Below are 20,508 nucleotides of genomic sequence, written 5' to 3' on the forward strand. Positions count from 1 at the left end.
TTCAGTTGGAGACCGTAGTTCCTTGTGGCGGCAAGCGGTGGCTGAGACTAATGAGAATCTGACCAGTTTGAGGCCGTAGCTCCTTGTGTGGGCAAGCGGTGGCTGAGTCTAATGAGAATTTGACCAGTTTGAGGCCGTAGCTCCTTGTGCGGGCAAGCGGTGGCTGAGTCTAATAAAATCCAGATCTGTTGAGACCGTAGCTCATAGTGCGCAAGCGGTGGCATTTTTTTAATGTTTTGTTTTAACAGGTATTTCACTAATTAGCTAGGCAGCCGTGTTTGCAGAGATGCTGACTAGTACCTGGTGTGAAAAATTAAGTGATACAACTTAAGGCGGAAAAATATAACAAAGACTGAATTCATAATGTTGAAATGTAATGTGTAGTTGTCAGTGGCAACTTTCATATTTTAAGTATGTAAATTATCTCAAACTAAATTTTATATGATTTTAATTTTATTATATTACCCGATGTTAACTGTTATGATAATATCGAATGAGGCCCTTCGATAACGTTGGATGGCCGAAGTGGCTACGAATACCATCGATTAAATATAAAGTGAATAGTAGGCTTACTAAACTCACGTTCGTTTAACGAAAGTTGGTAATTCGTTTTATGGAGATTGCGCAGGGTTTTGCAACGGACTCCCGGAGTCTGTACTCAATTTGCCAGAAAAAGAAATCAAATGTGTCATAAAGTATTTTCTTTGTAAAAAAGGCTTATTATAAAATTGAAGAATTTATAAATGTCATCATTTATAAATCAGTGTTTTTTTTTAGAAAATATCTAACTTGAAATTCATAGCGCTGTCAATGTTGTCTGATTGAGCAGAGATTGGGTGCGTGGCGGTTTTTATGTTGATTGCCGCATGCCTAATCCTTGTTGTTAATTAAATATAAGTAAATCAATATTTATTTAAAGGAGCAACACACAGGTTTCTCGTTTATTCTTCTTGTGATGAGACTGCGTTCCGAATGAGCGATAGATTCAAGGAACTTGACTACTCAAGGGTGCTTGTGTTGAGTTTGTTTGAATAAAGATTATTTCTATTTCACATTAATCTGGAACAGTGGGTTTTGGTTTATGTTAAACTGGTGTTGTAAAGAAAATTGAGATTACTTGACCAGTGAGCTGATGGTATTATTAAGTAAATCATAACTGAAATTCAATGAATTATGTTATATTAAAATAATTCTCTGGTAAATCAAGAGTATCGTCGAAGTAAAATAGTAGTAGTAGTATTGAGGGTATTAGAACCACTTGAATAATATTGACCTGTTATTTTCTATTGGTTAGGTGAAGGCAGGCAGCGATTTTGTTCTAATTTTATGTCACGAGAATATTACTTTCCCTTTATATTTTTTTCTCTATATATGTAGGTAATTAAGTTTTACCTTTTGTAATGTGATATGTTAAATTTATCCGTTAAAATATTCATGACGTGAAATGTCAAGTTCTATTTTGGAGGTATAAAAAAAAATGCAATGTTCATAAGATCGGAAACTTACATTGTGATGGTGATATGTTACAGTCTGACTCATTGAAGTCAATCACCGCCAAATAATTGTTTGTTACTCTAAAAGGTTGTTCATGTTTTTGGGTGATTTGGATTATGTAAATTAATATATGTTATGTTATATTTTGTGCATTTCTGAATGCATGCCGAAACTTAGCTCTGTTAGTATTGATTTTAGATTGTAAACCTTTGACAGTATACTAAGATAGTCAATGTTATGAAAGTAATGTATATCTTTAGTTTATTTAATTTAGTATTTGTTATAAGATACTGTAGACACTATATCCTTTGATAAGCATGACTACGCTCATCAGTTACCTATGTGTCTGGGCCAGACACTATTGCAGGATGGCCGACTGTTAACTATCGTGTGACGCACCATTAATTAAAAATGGTAAAGTCAATAATCATGTAACCTGAAACGGAACGTCAGAGGCCAGAGCCAAAGTAATCTATGTGACATTGACAAGTGGATGACGGATGATGGAACGTAAGCAGCGGGAGTTTTTGGAGCGAAAAAGTTGAAGTGTTTATATTATTATAAAAACAAATAAGAGATAGGTAATTGTGAATATTGTAGGCATTGAGGTGTTTCTCTCCCTGACTAACCGGTATTACGCCTAAGTCGTCAGGATACTAGTGATTCTAAAATGTTGAAAAACCTCACTCTAATATCTAGTCAGAATCTTACGTCTGAGTGATGTTAAAACCCGAATGATTATACGTATATATACATATATTAGAAACAGGGGGAAAGGCAATTGTTTTTAATGTGGACTGATGACCAATTGCTAGGAATGAAGTTGACCAGTCTCCCCTATATTCCTGGTGAATTTGTCACGATGGGTTAACTGACCTGACCTCATTCTCATCTTATCATCCTCCATGTGCCCTTAACTCAGACAATGCACCATTCCATTACCTTCCATTTAAAAATCTTAGAAATTGAAATGGAATTTTTTCATGCAACATACACTAGTTACGCCATCTACCGTAGTATAGCGAATACTACATATTACTTACAAAGCGCCATCTGTTATCACGATTAGGAAACACGAAGTTAAAAGCAAACGTTTATGTCGTATAGATGGCGCTCTGCTAATACTGTAGTGAGCAATGTGCTACTCTACAATAGATGGCGCTAGCGGCAAATGCACAAATAATCGAGATACTTCTATACATCATAAATAATACAAATTCATTTGTATTATAAATATCAAAGTTGTCTGTTTGTTTTACTTTTACACACTAAGTTACATAATATCACAATGACGGCTAACATATCTAAAAAAACACATTGAAAAAGCGCGAGGAAAATCCAGTACTTAAAACCAATCGTTTTTTTTATTATTAAAATATATAGATCATACAATAGGCTATACTAAGCCCAAAACAACAGTAGATTTTTATATGTACTTAGAATATCATATAACCTAACCGTTCTTCTTTATCAGAATTCAAAACAAACAATTTCATTTCAAAAGTTTTAAAAAAATAAGCAGTAAACATCTCTTTTATATATGAACAGTACTATAGACATCACGTTACTATTTATTTATTTATTCATTTATTTCAGGCTAATAGGCCCATATTATAAATACCTTATAGACTAACATACATATACTTAATATAGTATTTAAAAACATTGATATTGTCTGTGTGATCACGGCACTGAAGACGGCAATCTGCCACGGTATAACACTATGTGCTATATATAACATTCTATCCTGTAATTTCACTGCCTAATCTGCACCCTACAACCGAAACATATTACAAAGCAAGCTGCTTGGCTGAAATAGGTGAAATTACGGTACACACGCGGACGAGTTTTTACAAACTACCTCAAGCATTTACAACTACCTGACCCGCGCAATATCGTTTGTATCACACTTACTTGTCATTTATTATTATATATTTACATATCTTGTTAAATTATAGTCTATGTGTTATTCTGATTTCTAAGCTTTTTACCCCCCTCCGATCGATCCCCCGTCCAGTTCAACGGGGATGTTACGACGGCCTGAGCCGAGCTTCGAACCCTAGTGGTGCCCTCAGACTATAGTCGTATTCGTCAGGCAGGAGTTGGCCTTCAGCCGCTCCATAAGTCCTTCCTTTGGTTTGGAGTGTCATCTGCACTCGCCCCCTAACGTCCGGTGAAGCTGTAAAGGCCAGCTGCGGCCAACAGCATTAGAGTAGTCCGAAAATCAAATGATTTATTTGCAAAATACAGTGTTTATAGGTGTATACAATGTTAAATATAATGCCCAGTGTATTCGGCCTGCATACAGGCGTGAAATTTTTAGATATCATTATGTTTAAATCATTCTATAAAAGTTTTACTTGCAAAATTTCATTAAAATCCGTTCTTAAATTAAATTATTTCTTATTAGAATTACTAGCACATATTATTATAGGTCATGTATTGAATTACTAAAGTTTTACTTGTAAAGTTTCATTAAAATCGGTTTAGTATTTTTTGCGTGAAAGAGTAACAAACATCCATCCATACTCACGAACTTTCGCGTTTATAACTTCAGTGAGATATTTCTAAAAAAATGTTTCTGGCCACGTTCCAGAGATGGCGCTGTACTAATGTATTCTAGATTGATGTTCTTCGGGAACGACTTTTTCGCACTTGAATCGAGGTCGGGAGCGGTCAAGGCGAGACAAGGTCACTATGATCTACTAATCTAAACAGCCGCCGGGACGCAGTGTCTATAAACTTTTAATATAAACACGCACTTTTATAATAGACTTTTTTTTTAATCTATAACATACTGCCACAGTTTGTACTCAACTTGCCAGAAAAAAAAAATCAAATGTCTTATAAAATATTTTTTAGTAAAAAAGCTTAAGTATTATAAAATTGAAGAATTTATAAATGATAATAATGTTTTTGTAGAAAATATCTAGTTTAAAATTCATAGCCCTGACAATGTCACCTGATTGAACAGAGATTAAGTGCGTAGCGGTTTATATGTTGATTGTCGCATGCCTAATCCCTGTTAATGTAAATCTAATTAAAACAATATTTATTTAAAAAAGCAACAAACAAGTTTCTTAAGAGCTCATTCTTCTTGTGATGAGTCCGAATTGTCAGGTTGACCTCCACGCGGTTCCGCCTGGAAACCATCGTGATAAATTCCTGGTGAATTTGTCACAACGTGCAAATCAAATTTGCAATCGGTTCAGTAGTTTAGGAGTCCATCGCGGACAAACAACGTGACACGTAATTTTTATATATATAGATATATTTATTATTAGATTATATTCGTAGAACAAGCGTGTTGTATGAAATACCACACGATTGTTCAGCCACTGACCGATAGTATTATCTAGGACATAGTACATACAACTACATACACACAAATGTATGATAACCCATATATAGATTACAGAATAGCGCATAATGTTAAATTCTTTCGCAAATTCATACTTGATATGAAAGATTGAAAAAATTAAAAATTTACATTTATTGAAATATTTTTTTGTATGGATGGATTACTCTAAGGTACACTTTGTGCGAAGTAGTTTTTTTTATTTTGTGTATGATAATGGAATGGTGCAGCCGCCTGCGCTAACGGTTTACGCTGCCGGAGCACCAGTGGAGGATGATAAGATGAGCATTAAGTCAGGTCAGTTAACAAATCTTATAACATTATAAACGCGGAAGTTAGTAAGTATAGTTGGATGTTTGTTACTCTTTCACGCAAAAACTAGTGAATTAATTTTAATGAAACTTTACAATAACATAGCTTATACATCAGAATATATGTTATAAATATCACACGAGCGGAACCGCGGCCACAGCTGGTCAAAAATAATAACAAAAAATGACTCATTTACATATCAACATAGTCTTGTAAGATTTCATAACATTTTAATTCTATTACAGTATCATCTACAATGACATGGCATTACGTCTATGGTTATATAAGAAAATAAACATATTTGTCTATTCCACAGAGCAATTAACGTTACGTTTTATAAAACAATAATAGTATATTTTATCTACAGAAGGATAGGCATAGCAACAAGAACATACTGCCAAGTCTCTAGTCTTTATATGCAATATTATCTGCTTTTTTAAAGAAAGTAATCTATAAATAAAAAATATATATATTGTGCAATTGCAATTTTATAGCCTGTTTGTGAAGTAGTATAGTGGTTTCGCATACCTTACTTCCACTGGTCGCATATATTTATTCGCATATATTATATATTAATATATTATACATGATTATGATTGTTTATATTGTTCAGTGTATCTAATTACAGTGTTTGTATAAAAAAACATATGACTATCAGTTGACTAGTACCTACAACACTTGCTCTGCTTAACTTGGGACTAGATGGCGCTGTGTTAATTATCCTAGGTGATTATTATTAATAATTATAAGCTAGAGAAGATCTTAGTCCTCTAGAACGGCAACGCATGAGTTGTATCACGATGTCACATGATAACGTGATGTCTGCAGTGCTGTTAATGTATATAAAGGACGGTTGTCACTTATCATCAGAAACGCCATCAGCTTGTTGTCTATGCCAGTCACATAAAATAAAATAAAAAGTATATACATGAGTGGAGTTACCACATGCGTTCTATTTTTAAATTGTCTGTTACGTCCACGCTTCTGTGGTTAGGGTAATTTGTTTTTCATGTTTTACTGGCTTGGTAGCAAAGTCCTTTGGCCCCGTCTTAACTATCATAGCGTCTTAGAAACAATAAACTACTCTAAAATTGTAGGTTTCCATTAATCCTTACTACTATTATAAATGCAAAAGTAACTGTTTGTCTGTCTGTCGCGCCTTCACGGCAAAACTACTAAACCGATTTTTAGGGAACTTTTTACTTAGAAGGGACGTAGGTTAGATTTTAATGTGAGCCAATGCTAGAAAGGGATATGAAAGGTTATATTGATGTATCGTCGGTTTTATAGTAACACTACTTAGTAGATTATAGAATTAAATTACATTTAAGCTGTGCATGTTAGTTTCGTTGCACCCTATACGAATTTTGCATTTTAAAATTACAATTAGACTGTATATTTTAGTTCCGTTGCCACCCACGCGAATTTAAAAAAAACATCACTTATAAAATGGCGCGAGCCATGTTTATTGTAAACAAATGCAATGGCAATACGACCTCTACACGTGTCACTGCGTCCCGCGTTTATTAATTTCAATTTATGGGGCCTTAAAATAACACCTGTAGATTAATGACTTAAATAAAATTACATTTAAGCTGTATATGTTAGTTCTTAGGCTGTATATTTTAGTCCCGTTGCCAACCACGCGAATTTAAAAAACATTACTTATAAAATGGCGCGAAACGCAGCCATGTTTATTGTAAACAAATGCATACGACCTCTACACGTGTCAGTTGACGTGCGTTCTGCCTTTATTACTTTCCATTTCTGCTGCACACGACGCTCTGTGTTACATATTTAATATTATATGCCAAATGTATTACAATATTAGAGCAGAAAATTATTTATGGCAATAAATCATTTTGACTAAACTTGACATATTAGGAACTGGTCAGTTCTAATACTACGACTGATTTGCCCTTATTTAGTCACTCAACCAGTTGGTTGTATATTTAATACTTTCTTTATTCGAGTATTTAATTGAAATAGTGCTAGTTGGTAGTTTGTATTCACACACTTAAACTTAAAAATATAAAGTAACAACCAAATTATAAAACACAACAACACGCAAGTTTTTTGCTCGTTCTTCTTGTGATGAGACAGCTTTCCGAATAAGCAGTAGATTAAAAAAAAATTATGACTTTTCAGAAGTGCTTCAAAGTAAATTTATTTGAATAAATGATGTTCTATTCTATTCCATTGAATTTAAAAAAATGTATGTGATTTGTATGTATCTATCTTATCTTTGTTATCTGTGCACAATTGGCGGCACAGATTAACAATGATATCACTACATTTTTATCGTCATGTTACATTATTATACATACTTAAATTGGTATTACCTGTTTATGTAATACTAGCTGTTTACCGCCATTTTGATTGCTTTTTGGAGATAAAACACAGTCTATCGTATTACAATCTATCTTCACGTCATATTTCATTAAAATCCGTTCAGCCATTGCTAACATAATTATAATTCAGAGGAACTTACTCCCGCGTACACTCAGATTTTAAATGAATCTGTGGAAAGTAACTATTTTCTGACATTTATGTTTCGTCTTTGCACAGAGTAGGTACATGTTATTTTTTCCAGAGACTGTAGAATCTTTGTACAATTGATTGCAGATTAACTACCTGTGGAAAGATCTATTTTTTCTGACATCGATGTGTCCTTAGACTTTTAACATATGTAATTTTTTTTCCAGAGACTTTGTAGAAAGTCTTTGTCCAAATTAACACGTAGACGCGTGAACGCAGACGGTCGTCGCTCTGGTGATTATCGACCGGGTTCGAACGGGGGATGGTGAGGTGAACGGCACCCACTTGTCCCAGACGGCGGGACAGGTCGGGACAGGTCGGGGCGGGCATCCAGAGTACGGTCTCCATAGCTATTCAAATACACTTCCCTATCTATTCTAAAACTAGATGTATAGGTTTCGTCTGAACAATCTTTCATTCAATAATCCATCCCTTTTGCAGATCTTTACTTAAAAAAATCAACACCAAGACTATTCCGTTAGAGGGGGTAATCAGACTCAATTTAGAAAGAAATAAAAGAAAAATATATATGTTACAAACGTACTAGCTGAACCCGCAAACATTTTGCTTTATAAATTGAAATCGCTACAAAAAAATAGGGGTTGATGAAAATTTTGGGTTGTATGTATTTTTCATGCCAGAATATAAAAAAACATTTGTCCAATATATATAAACATTTGTTAGGCTTGGACAACCCTTATCACTCAGGGTTATGATAAATAGTAGCAGACCTTACAGTACCTACTGAATACAATTATATAAAATTTCATAAAAATGCGAATTGGGCCGTTGTGCGTGTAGAGCCGAGACTACTAACTGACTACTGACTACTACTGACTACTAACTACTACTACTACTAAATTAGCCAAGCTCTTTCCAGAAGCGCAGAGGCCTCCTGTTGTCTCAACAGGCTTCACGGAGCGACCGTTCCGAGGATTTGTTCCCTGCGGCCACTACAAGGACTCCAGGATTACGTGAGCGGCCGTTTCCTCGGTTTCAAAGCAGACCAAGAGGACTGTCTGTAGCACTATTGTGTACAGGTTTGTTTAAGGGACAGTGGCCCGTTATTGTCCCTATAATTATTTTAAGTTATTTCCTATTTAGATTTAGTAGACGTTTTGTTAATCTTTTGTTTACTACAGAAATTGCCTCTTTGTTTACACTCCGAGGTCCATATTTGGTTTTGTATTTTAGTGGATCTCTGGCAAATCATCAACTGTTTCTTCCTTATCTCATTTATTTGTGGTCGTCGTAATATGTTTTTCTCTTCCACTCATCCCTGTTCGCAGTCATCTCGTTATTTACTCCCTTTCTTATCATCTTTCATAGTCCATCCATCTCTTGAACCTTCCTCTGCACTTATAACCATCCACATTCATATATAACACCTTCCTTAAAATATCTATGCGAATCCAAGTTCGAAATTGCGAGAAGGGTAATGTTAAAAACGAGATAGCCTGTTCAAAACTTATTAGAGGATTCATTAAATATTCAAACATTAATATATTAGTTACCAATATACCAAGGTTATTGGCCGAACTCAGGTCGAAAACCTCCCAAGCAACACCTTGCTAGCATCACGAGAGAATTAACTAATCAAATTGCAAATATTTACATATATAATAATAACGTTGCAAAAATTTTGTTTCTGGCGAGATATAACTCATTTAGACACCGTGAAAAGGCAGATAATGAAGGGAAGAAACTGTAAAGAATGTGAGAATTGTAAGTCTTTATAATTTCTACAAGATACATTGGTATGATACCTCAGAACACAGCAACTACACCTTTTTAATGGATGATAATGTAATGGTGCACCTGCCTGCGCTAACGGTTTACGCTGGCAGGGCACCAGTGGAGGATGATAGGATGAACATGAGGCCAGGTCAGTTAGCACATCGTGACAAATTCACAAGGAATTTATTACGATGGTTTAACAGCGTGGTAGTCAACCTGACATGGTACATGTGGCAACCGATACTATCAATCAGCACTACAGATATCATGTTATCATGACCTGTGATACGACTCATGCGTGATGGAAGGTTGAATCAATAATCCTATTGTTAGTAATGTACCCTCTACGGGTATCGCTTGAAGGACAACCTGACATGGTATTAAACCATCATATTAAATTCCTGGTGTATTTGACACGATATTAATAATAATAACAAAGTTTTGTTTTGTCATCCACAGGAATTATACCAAAAAGTCTTATCAAACACCTAGACACGTTGCAAATCCCCTCCTCTACAATAGACCTATTACAAAAAGTCGTCATTCTCAACACATACCGTATTGTACGGAAGTTTCTGTCGTTTTCACTTTCATCATCCACATAAGTATGTATAAGTTTTAAACTCATCCACGCTTGGCTAAGGCCCGCGTGTTTGAATGTATTACCCCCGTAAAAGGGAGATATATAAAATATATGTATATATAATAATCCTTACTAATATTATAAATGCGAAAGTAACTCTGTCTGTCTGTCTGTCTGTCTGTCTGTCTGTCTCGCTTTCACGCCAAAACTACTGAACTGATTTAAATGAAATTTGGTACCCATATAGTCTAGACGCCGAGGAAGGACATAGGCTACTTTTTAATGCGAAAAAAGGGTTGTAAAGGGTTGAAAATGGTAATGCAAGGTTATCTTTATGCGGTTGAATACACACTTATTATAATAATGGCTTAACTAAAAAATTAGATATTTTGGAAAGTCTACTTTATAATTGTGTTATTAAGTCTATTTTCAAAAATTTTTAATTTCTGAATTACACCAGTATTGTACTAGATATGCGACTTAGTAACGCTCATATGTCATAAATAAACATATATGTCATTTGTATAAGTTGCGCGCGCAACTGATTATTGTCAATCCGTTGTCTCCTTATGAATTTAAATGAATAAACGTTTGCTCTGCAATTTTATTTTATAAATACATAAATATAATCCTGGTATAGCTTATATCTGATGACCCTGCTCTTGGACAAGAGCGTAAGAACATATTATTAATATTTTTGAAGAATAAAACAACATATAATATTAAAAATGTTGTCAATACATATGAACAACATTTCCTTGGAAGAAACAACATCTACCGTTCCATCCGAGCTATTCAGGTTCTGAATACGCGTTTCTCCATTCTGGCCTACTGGCCAGAATGGAGAAACGCGTACTCTGACTCTACTGAGTCAGAGATATGGTTCGCGCAAATAGAGGGATAGTTTGCAATTTAGAATATCACATCTATTATTTTGATTTAACAAAATTTTATTATGTTATTGGCCAACTGGACCACCAATTTTCAAAAGAATTTAAAGAAATGTTTAAACTGTTTATTAAATATAAATAAGTATGACATTTAAATTTGTAAATATCACATTGTCACCATTCAAGGGGTAAAATAAAATAGCAGATAAAAGTTTTTATGGAAATTCGTCATATTTGAAGCTAGAACGATGAAGCTTTTTTCTTACGCTTTTTTGGGTCAGTTTATTTAATAAATACCTTACTAATATTATGAAAGTGAAAGTGACTCTGTCTGTCTGTCTTAAAAGCCAAAACTTCTGAACTGATTTAAATGAAATTTAAAGTCTAGATCTTGAGATAGGACATAGGTTACTTTTTAACGCTAAAAAGGGTTATAAGAGACTGAAAGAGGAATTTTTTAAAAGTTTAAGCTTCAATCTTATTTTTTTACGTATTGATTAAATATAATTAACGAAAATGGGTTGTAGAAATTTTGTTAGATAGTAGTTTGAAACTTAGTTTTTGGCTGTTGATTGAATTGTATGGAATTATGTATGGAAATTTCATTTTTGAAGCTAGAACGATGAAACTTTTTTATTGGGTTAGATTATTAATATATATTTTTTATTATTTGCTCAAGGTCACTATTTTACGCGGATATATACAGCTAGTAATAATATATTTATTCATTATTACACAATGTCACTAATTTAACATCTGTGCTAGGTAATTCCTGTGTTACAGATGTTATTTCCTTCCACAATGCTTGGTTCAATTACACAATTTTTACGTAGCTTTGACGTACTTTAATTTTTACTATCTTATATGACATCTGATGAATTTGTTCATGACTTTGTTCGATGGACTAACTAACTTGACCTCATCTTAGTCTTATCATCATCCACTCATGCCCCATCAGCGTATGCCTTTAGCCCGGGCAGTGCACCATTTCACTATCATCCATTACAAAAAACAACTCATTAATTCCACGGATATTGACTTTGTTTTATAGTATACTAGCTGTACCCGCGACTTCGTCCGTGTAAAATAGTGACCTTGTCCAAATAATTAAAAAAATATTTAATGACCTAACCCTATTGGGTTCAAGCCAAATGAAAAAGTTTCATCGTTGTAGCTTAAAAAATAACACTTCTGTACAATCTTTCATCCCCAATTTCAACCCCTTACAACTCTTTTTTCGCATTAAAAAGTAGCCTATGTCCTTTCTCAGGTTCTAGACTATCTGTACTGTTCATTCATTCCAGTGGACTAAAGTCACACCTCTTATCCTGTAATTTCACTACTCAATCTGCACCCTAAAACCGAAACAGCTTCCAAAGCAAGCTGCTTGGCAGCTGAAATAGGTGAGACTGAGGTTGATGCAGACGAGTTTTGTACTCTGGAGTTGAAATTTATATTTAGAGTAACTGTTGAAGCTAAAATACAACTATTATATGAGATCACTTTGTCGCTAGGTCACCAAAGTCACTGATAACGCCTTATCTTACTTCAATATCTCTCTTTGTGATATTAATGCGCAGTTTGAGTAATTTCAAAGAAATAATTTCTACCGAGGATGACCACAAAGTCGTCTACAAACTGTTGTTAATAAGTAAACACTATCGCTATTATCTTTGGAAGCCCTCGGATATGAATCATTTTCTCCGTTTTTTCAACATTTTTCATTGATGCTTCGCTTCTATTGGTATAGCATAATGTTATTTAGCTTAAAGTGTTTCTCGACAAATGGACTATCCAACACAAAAAGAACTTTTCAATTTGAACCAGCAGTTCCTGAGATTAGCGCGTTCAAACGAACAAACTCTTCAGTTTTACAATATTAGTGGTAGTATTTATCTATGTCTATTCATATTTATCTATATATATAAATAAAAATGGAGTGTCAGTTTGTAATATTGAAATAACCGTTTTTTTACATACACCAAAATAACATTTTTTACAATTTTTGTCTGTCTGTCTGTTTGTTCCGGCTAATCTCTGAAATGGCTGGACCAATTTTGACGGGACTTTTTTGGCAGGTAGCTGATGTAATAAGGAGTAACTTAGGCTACTTTTATTTTAAAAAATCTTTTAATTTATTGTATCTTTTATGTCTAAGTTACTCAACTTAGGCTACTTTTATTTTAGAAAAATAAAATTAATGCCACGCGGACAAAGTCGCGTGTACAGCTTGTAGTTAATACTTACAACAATATCTTAATATCTTCTCAATCTGTGATAGTATGATAGAATTGTCTTTGCGGATAAAAATCACCAAAAATTACAACTATAAAAAAAATATATGTTAAAAAAAAATATTTTATACATTTTAAACGTGTTTATTTATGAAAAGATATATTGATATATTCGTAATTAAATCCACAAACTGAAGTTTTATATTACAAAATATATTATTTTTTGTATACCTATTAAGCTGTATAATAAATTGTCTGATCACTATATAATATAAAACAAAGTCGCTGTCTGTCTGTCCCTATGTATGCTTAAATCTTTAAAACTACGCAACGGATTTTGATGCGATTTTTTTAATAGATAGAGTGATTCAAGAGGAAGGTTTATGTGTATAATAAAACACCCGTGCGGATGTGGGGTGGGTAGTAATAATGTAATAAATTTAGAGTAAATTCAATTTAAAAAGACATAGTCAGCTACATGTTGGCGTGTGACAAAAACGGCACTGAACATTGGCCCTACGTGTGCTGCACCTGGTAACCGCGACGATGATGGCTTCGTCGTGGTACAAAAGAAGAGGCGCACAAACAGGGTCAATAGGAATCATTGTGGCACTGCACTCACTGGGCCCAACTTTCTGCTGCGTGCTGCTACACCGACCACGACAATGTACCTGTCCCGTCTACATTACGCCACTAAGGAGCAGGACATTGTCGATTATATTCGTACCAAGAGTAATCTGACATTGAGGGTGACGCAGCTGAAGTAGAGTCACAACGCGAGTTTCAAAGCGTTTGTGGCCCTGGTCCCCATCGACTTGCTGCCCACCTTCATGACAGAGGACTACTGCCGAAAGATGTGGTATATCGGCGCTACCGTGGCAGATTGCCGTCTTCAGTGCCGTGATCACACAGACAATATCATTGTATTGGTTTTTAAATATTATTTCATATGTATATTAGTCTATAAGGTATTTATAATATGGTCCTAGTTGCCTGAAATAAATAAATAAATAAATATCCGTAATTTTACTGAGAAATCTCACCCTACAATCAGAATAAATGAACTAAACCTGGACAAATAAAAAAAAATTGATACTAAACCGATGGCCACAGTTTTATATATAAATAACATTATAATTGTAAAGTTTGAACCCGTTAACTTTTGACACGAGCTGGGGACGAATGCATAATTAACCAGTTGTGTTGCTTTAAATGAAAATATATCTTAAAACCACTGCATTAAGGTATAATATCGAGTGCATCATTGACATATAGAATTTCTATACAAGAAAGATATATCTTTGAATAAAAATAGACGTTAAAACTCTGTATTAAGGTATAATATCATATCATTGACATATAGAATTTCTATACAAGAAAGATATATTACTGTAAATAAAAATATACCTTCAAATCACTAAATTTAAGTGCTATATCGAGTAAATAACTATTATATAGAATTTCTATACATGAAATAGTATTGCTTCAAATAAAAATGTACTTTAAAATAAGGACTTTTAAGTGCTATATTGAGTACATCACTGTCATACAACATGACTACTTGGAATTAGATCGATATAGGAACGATTTGTAGGGTCCTGATAACATGGCAGATAAGAAAATAGACTTACTCTAGTTATACTTTAAGTTAGGGTCATTGGGCTCCCTAAAATATGGTCGGGCGCAGTGATGGCTGGCTCATCCGTCATACTCGTGAACGAGTGCTGCTTGTAGGGACTGGTCTGCTCTTATCACTACGACTTATTTAATCTTATTGTGTATTTATATTTGATCCTAATAAATTAGTGCTGGTTGGTAGTTTGTATTCACACGTTTCGATTTGTGAATGTGAACTTACAAGGATTATTTAAAAGAGCAACACACAAGTTTCTTGCTCGTTCTTCTTGTGATGAGATAGTTTCCCGAATGAACGGTAGATAAAAAAATTGTTATGACTATTCAAAAGTGCTTAAATGAAGTTTATTTGAATAAATGATTTTCTATTCTATTCTATACCTTTTTTTTACCTGATTACATGAGCCAAATTACTGATGTATGAAATGTTAGGTATGACTCTTAAAATAGTCCTAAATTATTAGGGAACTGAAAACCACATTAGATCTATTTTTTAAAAAAAACCTTGGGACTATAAATACTAAATTAGAGAGAGGGTGGTTGGTCATGGATGGAAGGCTGGTGGCCATATTGTTGACAATGAAAGTACGGATGTCAGGTCGACCTCTACGCGGTCCCTTCTGAAAACCACTGTGATGGACTAACTAACCTAACCTTATCCACATTGTATCATCTTTTATAATACTAAAAAAACGCTAAGGTGCGAAGTCTGAATTGATGTGATTTGAGTGCAAAGACAGTTTCATACACGCAAATCAGATATATGACAGACGCAGTTGAGTTTTGTGTCTGTTCAAAGTTTACACAAACATTCATATTTTATTACGGTACTATATCAGAATGGCGTTTATCAATATACGACTTTAAACAAAGAAAATATAGAATTCAAAATGCAATAAACAAATACTATATCGATATTAGTCAGCTGTGGCGCGGGGTCAACGACAATTGGATTAGTTTAAAACCGATTATTTTTTATCTGCGTTTCTTTTCGTTATCAAATTACTGTCAAGATGGCGGATTAAGGTATGACTTTGATTGTGACAATTAGATCAATTAAAATCATGACCATCTTATATTATTTATATTTTTACAAATAATAATAATATGCGACATATTAAGAAGATTTTAAGTACTTGTATATTTTTCTTTTTAAATACATATATTTGTATTGTAAAAGACAAAAAACAATTATTTCTCATAAGACTGTTGTTTTTGGTATTAAATTAGGGACATCAAAATGGCGGATTAATGATTATTGTAACATTTTTATATCACTTAAAATCATGAATATTTAAAACTATCTCTCTTCTTAAATATAATATGTAGAATATGGAGAAGATTTAAAGTAATTGTACATTTTTTTTTACAAAAGATAAAATGTAATTATTTCGTACCTGTATTTCGTTTTCGGTATTAAATTACGGTCATCAAAATGCCGGATTCACTATTGTTTGCCTATTATTATGTCAATTAAATATCACTTAAAATCATGAACATCTTCCACTGTTTCTATTTTTAAATATATGAATAATATGTAGAATATTCAGAAGTTTTGAAGTAATTGTATATTTCTGTTTAAATATATACTTTATTACAAACGATAAAAAAGTATTATTTCGTATCTGCATTTGATTGTCTTTTTTTCGGTATTGAATTAGGGACATCAAAATGGCGGATTAACTATAATTGTATTGTAACATTTTTCTATCACTTAAAATCGTAAACATCTTAAACTGTTTTTATTTTTAAATATATGAATAATACGTAGAATATTGAGAAGATTGGAAGTAATTGTATATTTTAGACAATAATAATAAAATTTATTTCATTAACCAAGATGTTTTACAAAATTTTTACATATCAACAATCACATATTCTTATTTATATATTTCCTTAAGCCGGGGCTGGGATCTCCTTGTAAGCATAATTAAATACTTGTGATAGGAGATCACGCTTTTCTAGGGTTATTTATTATTATATTAAGAATTTGTTTCTACTATAAATGACGTGTGTTTGTGTGTGTGGAAGGGTGTTGGGTGCGAATGTTTGTTTATTAAAATATGTTATCACTGTATATATATTACATTGTGACTTTAACATCACGCTACGATCAATAGGAGCGAAGCAGCAGTGAAAAATATGGCAACAAATAGTCATTTTTTCTCTTCATTTGGCTCCGAACGGTTAAACTTACGCAAAAAATATATATGACGATTTGTTCTCATTCAAAAGTTCCTCAAAAAACTCTCTCAGAAAGTTCTCTTCTAAAACTCACTACAACCTTTTTTATGGTAATCAAATTTATTCTAAAACGCATTATTTTCAAAGGAGTATTTATAAACATGACACTAATCGTAATAAAACTTACTGTCGAACAGTTTAAAAGTTAACCAAATATAAAGCCCGAGCGAAGCCGGGGCATTACTAATAATACTAATTATAGTATTAGGTATACCGTAATACCGACAAGTAATTAATTATCGGTTATATTAATTACAGATGATCCGTTCACACTTGTAGATAAATATTATCACATAGAAGTTTATCAGTTGCCATAAACAAGCCTGTTTATACTATTAACTTCTAATTACACAGTCCACAAGGCAAGACATCTAGAAAACAAACTTTAGAATTTTAAATTCAAATTCAAAAATCATTTATTCATTTAGAACATTTTAGCCGCTTATGAACGTAATTTTTTTTTATATTATTATATTTTTTTTTCCCTGCCGTCCAGTTCAATATATAGATCCAATTGAGAATAACTGGCAAGAAACTCAATTGAATTATTTTTTTTTTAAAGCCAATCAAACTCAAACAATTAACTTTGTAATGAAACACTGCTTATACCAGAATGGCTGACACTTCAGGCCCCACAGTCTGCAAACAAAGCTGTTGGGGGGAAGGGTATTGTTAGTAATGGGAACTAGTAATTCCCATTGCTAGCAATGTACCATGTTAGGTCGACCTCCACGCGGTTCCTCCTGGAAATTATCGTGATAAATTCCTAGTGAATTTATCACGATGGGCTAACTGACCTGACCTTCATACTCATCCTATCATCCTCCACTGGTGCCCCGCCAGCGTAAACCGTTAGCACAGACGGGTGCTACACTTCATTATCATCCCCAAAAAGAAAACAAAGATGTTAAGGGGAGAAAGAGGATTGTTAGTAATGTGGACTGAATTCAAATCCGTTAGCCCATCGTGGTAAATTCGCCAGGAATTTAACGTAATGTTTTCCAGTGGGAACCGCGTGGAGTTCAACCTGACATGGTACATTGCTAGCTATGGGGTTATTAACCTCCGGGGGTACGGAGGATCTTTAATAGATTAGATAGAGTTTTTTTTTATAATTAGCGGCAAACAAACTAACGGCCCACCTGATGGTAAGTGGTAACCGTCGCCTATAGGGGAAGGGAATTGTAGAATGTTAATTTTTTTTATAAGAATTTAAAGTTTTTCTTTAATTATTTAAATTATTTTTCCTTTAAAGTTTTAAATTTACACAGAACTATTATATATCATTTTAAAAGTATTTAGATAATGATTAAGACGACGTGGTTAATTTAATTGACTTTCATACAAGTCAATTTTAGCTTCTAATTTTTAAAAATGTTATTTTTCTATTTAATCGACGATGTAACATGTGATAAATAATTTTATGCAACAATGTTTTAACAATTGTGTCGTCCTTTAGCGTGTTTAAATAAAAGTAGTAGTTTTATATAAACATACAAACCTTGGTACGGCGCCAGATATATTATAGAATTAAGGAAACCCTGAGATATAATTTTCTCTATTGCGCTGCAGTGCATACAAGTGTATTTTCCATTTGTTAAATATAAAAGACTACCTCAATCCGCAGTTTCACTCGCGTGAAATTCACAGCTTCTATTATCCTGATGTATAAGCTATATTACTGTAAAGTTTTATTAAAATTCTATTTGTAATTTTTGCGTGAAAGAGAACAAACAAAGAGTAACAAACATCTATCCATGCTCACAAATTCGTGTTTTTTATATCAGTAAGATAGGCCTGGTCAAATGCGATATTTTATTTCTATAACCATGGAACGAAAAGGTTCATTTAATTACACGAATTCGAGAATTACACATTTAATTGATTAGAAAAATGTCTTGTTATTCAAGTAAGATATTTTATAGTTTCTTAAGCAACAACGCGCACGTGACAAAAACCTATCTGTTAACTTTCAAGAACATATATTTTTTAATGTAGACGTTACGAGTTGAAAGGATAGCGAATAATATTGTCCCTGAACAATTCACACAGTGCAATCTAGTCCTAAGTGAAACAAAGCTTTTATTATGGTTACTAGACAACTGATAATAGTAAGTTACATATTTTTAATACATACATGATATACATAGAAATCAGCCAGACCGATACTAACATTCTTACTTAAATACAAATGTTTGTAGAGCGAGATTGATCCCGCGGCCATCAGAAGTAAATCGCTGTGCTAAACCACTAGACTACCGACGCCGTCAATATATGTGGGAATAGTACTATTCAATGAGTAACGAAGGATATACTACAATCATTGTAATTCATTTTGTGACGATCGTATCACTGTTCATAAAAATAACAGTTTCTGCAAGGTGCAACAACAGCTTGTTTGCCATCGTTTAAAAAAAAATCGATGTTTAGAATGCAGGACGTCAAAGCTTTGCAGGAGTTTCTATGTTTAAAAGCTTATTCAAGAAATCACTAATGGCATTTTCGATTTAGTGGTTTGTTACTCTTTTTTTATTTCATTTTGTTCATTAACAATCTAAACTTTGTTTGAAATTATACAATTTTTGCTGGTAATAAATTCTGCAACACTAAAAAGATAGTTCCAACAGAAAAGAACGCAACCTCCTCTTAAAAACCAATTGTATTGTCTTTAAACTATTGGGCAAAGAGTTAAAAAGCTTACTGCTTGGAAACTTTCACTGTTCTAACCAAACATGTAACTAAAAAACACCACTATTTGTTCTTTCCTAAACTTTCAATATTTGTTATTTTAGGAAATTTGTTCATCTTTGAATATTTGTAAAATATCTTAGATCAGGAAAACTTCGATATCATAGATATGTCTGCTAAACACTCAAATCAAGAGCGAGCAATGTTCTGGGATTTCCCAACAGTATGCCTTGAACTTTATCAAGGTCACCGCGCATTCAATTGCCATGGTCCTCAAATTTCATCTAACCTGTAATTATTTTCCCTGTATTTCCTTCAAATTCAAATTCAAATTCAAAAATCATTTCTTCATGGACATTTTAGCCGCTTATGAACGTCAAGTTAGTATATAGATCCAATTGAGAAGAACTGGCAAGAAACTCAATTGAATTACTTTTTTTTTAAAAGCCAGTTTCATAATCTAAGTGCAAAACATATTTGCCAGTTTATATCTTTCGCTACATTAGAAAGACAAGATCTTAAACAGATCTCTATTTTTAGTCATTGCATAGGTAGGAACCTGCTTGATCGATATTCATGACTATTTATAGTCTATGCCCTTTTCAGTTAGAAGGTTAGATTAGATACTACTCCATTTTTGGTAAATGTAATGTTGTTTTCTAATAGCCAGCACGATTTGTACTAGATGAAGTAATTGTGACACAGAAATGTTAAAAAATACTAAATTTATCAAATGTTACCTTAAATATAATCAGTCTAAATAATATCCCAAAATATTGTGGTAATAATTCTTAT

At 33.2% G+C, this 20,508-nt stretch overlaps 1 protein-coding gene across 7 annotated transcripts in view; it reads right to left on the bottom strand.

Annotated features, from left to right (window-relative positions):
- Window positions 1-20,508, bottom strand: part of LOC131849008 (segmentation protein cap'n'collar-like) — a 147,822-nt gene that overhangs the window by 98,118 nt on the left and 29,196 nt on the right. The gene's annotated exons all lie outside the window — the stretch shown is intronic.

This window comes from Achroia grisella, unplaced genomic scaffold, assembly GCF_030625045.1.
Source record: "Achroia grisella isolate CSIRO2021 unplaced genomic scaffold, CSIRO_AGI_Agris_v1 utg628, whole genome shotgun sequence".
NCBI lineage: Eukaryota > Metazoa > Arthropoda > Insecta > Lepidoptera > Pyralidae > Achroia > Achroia grisella.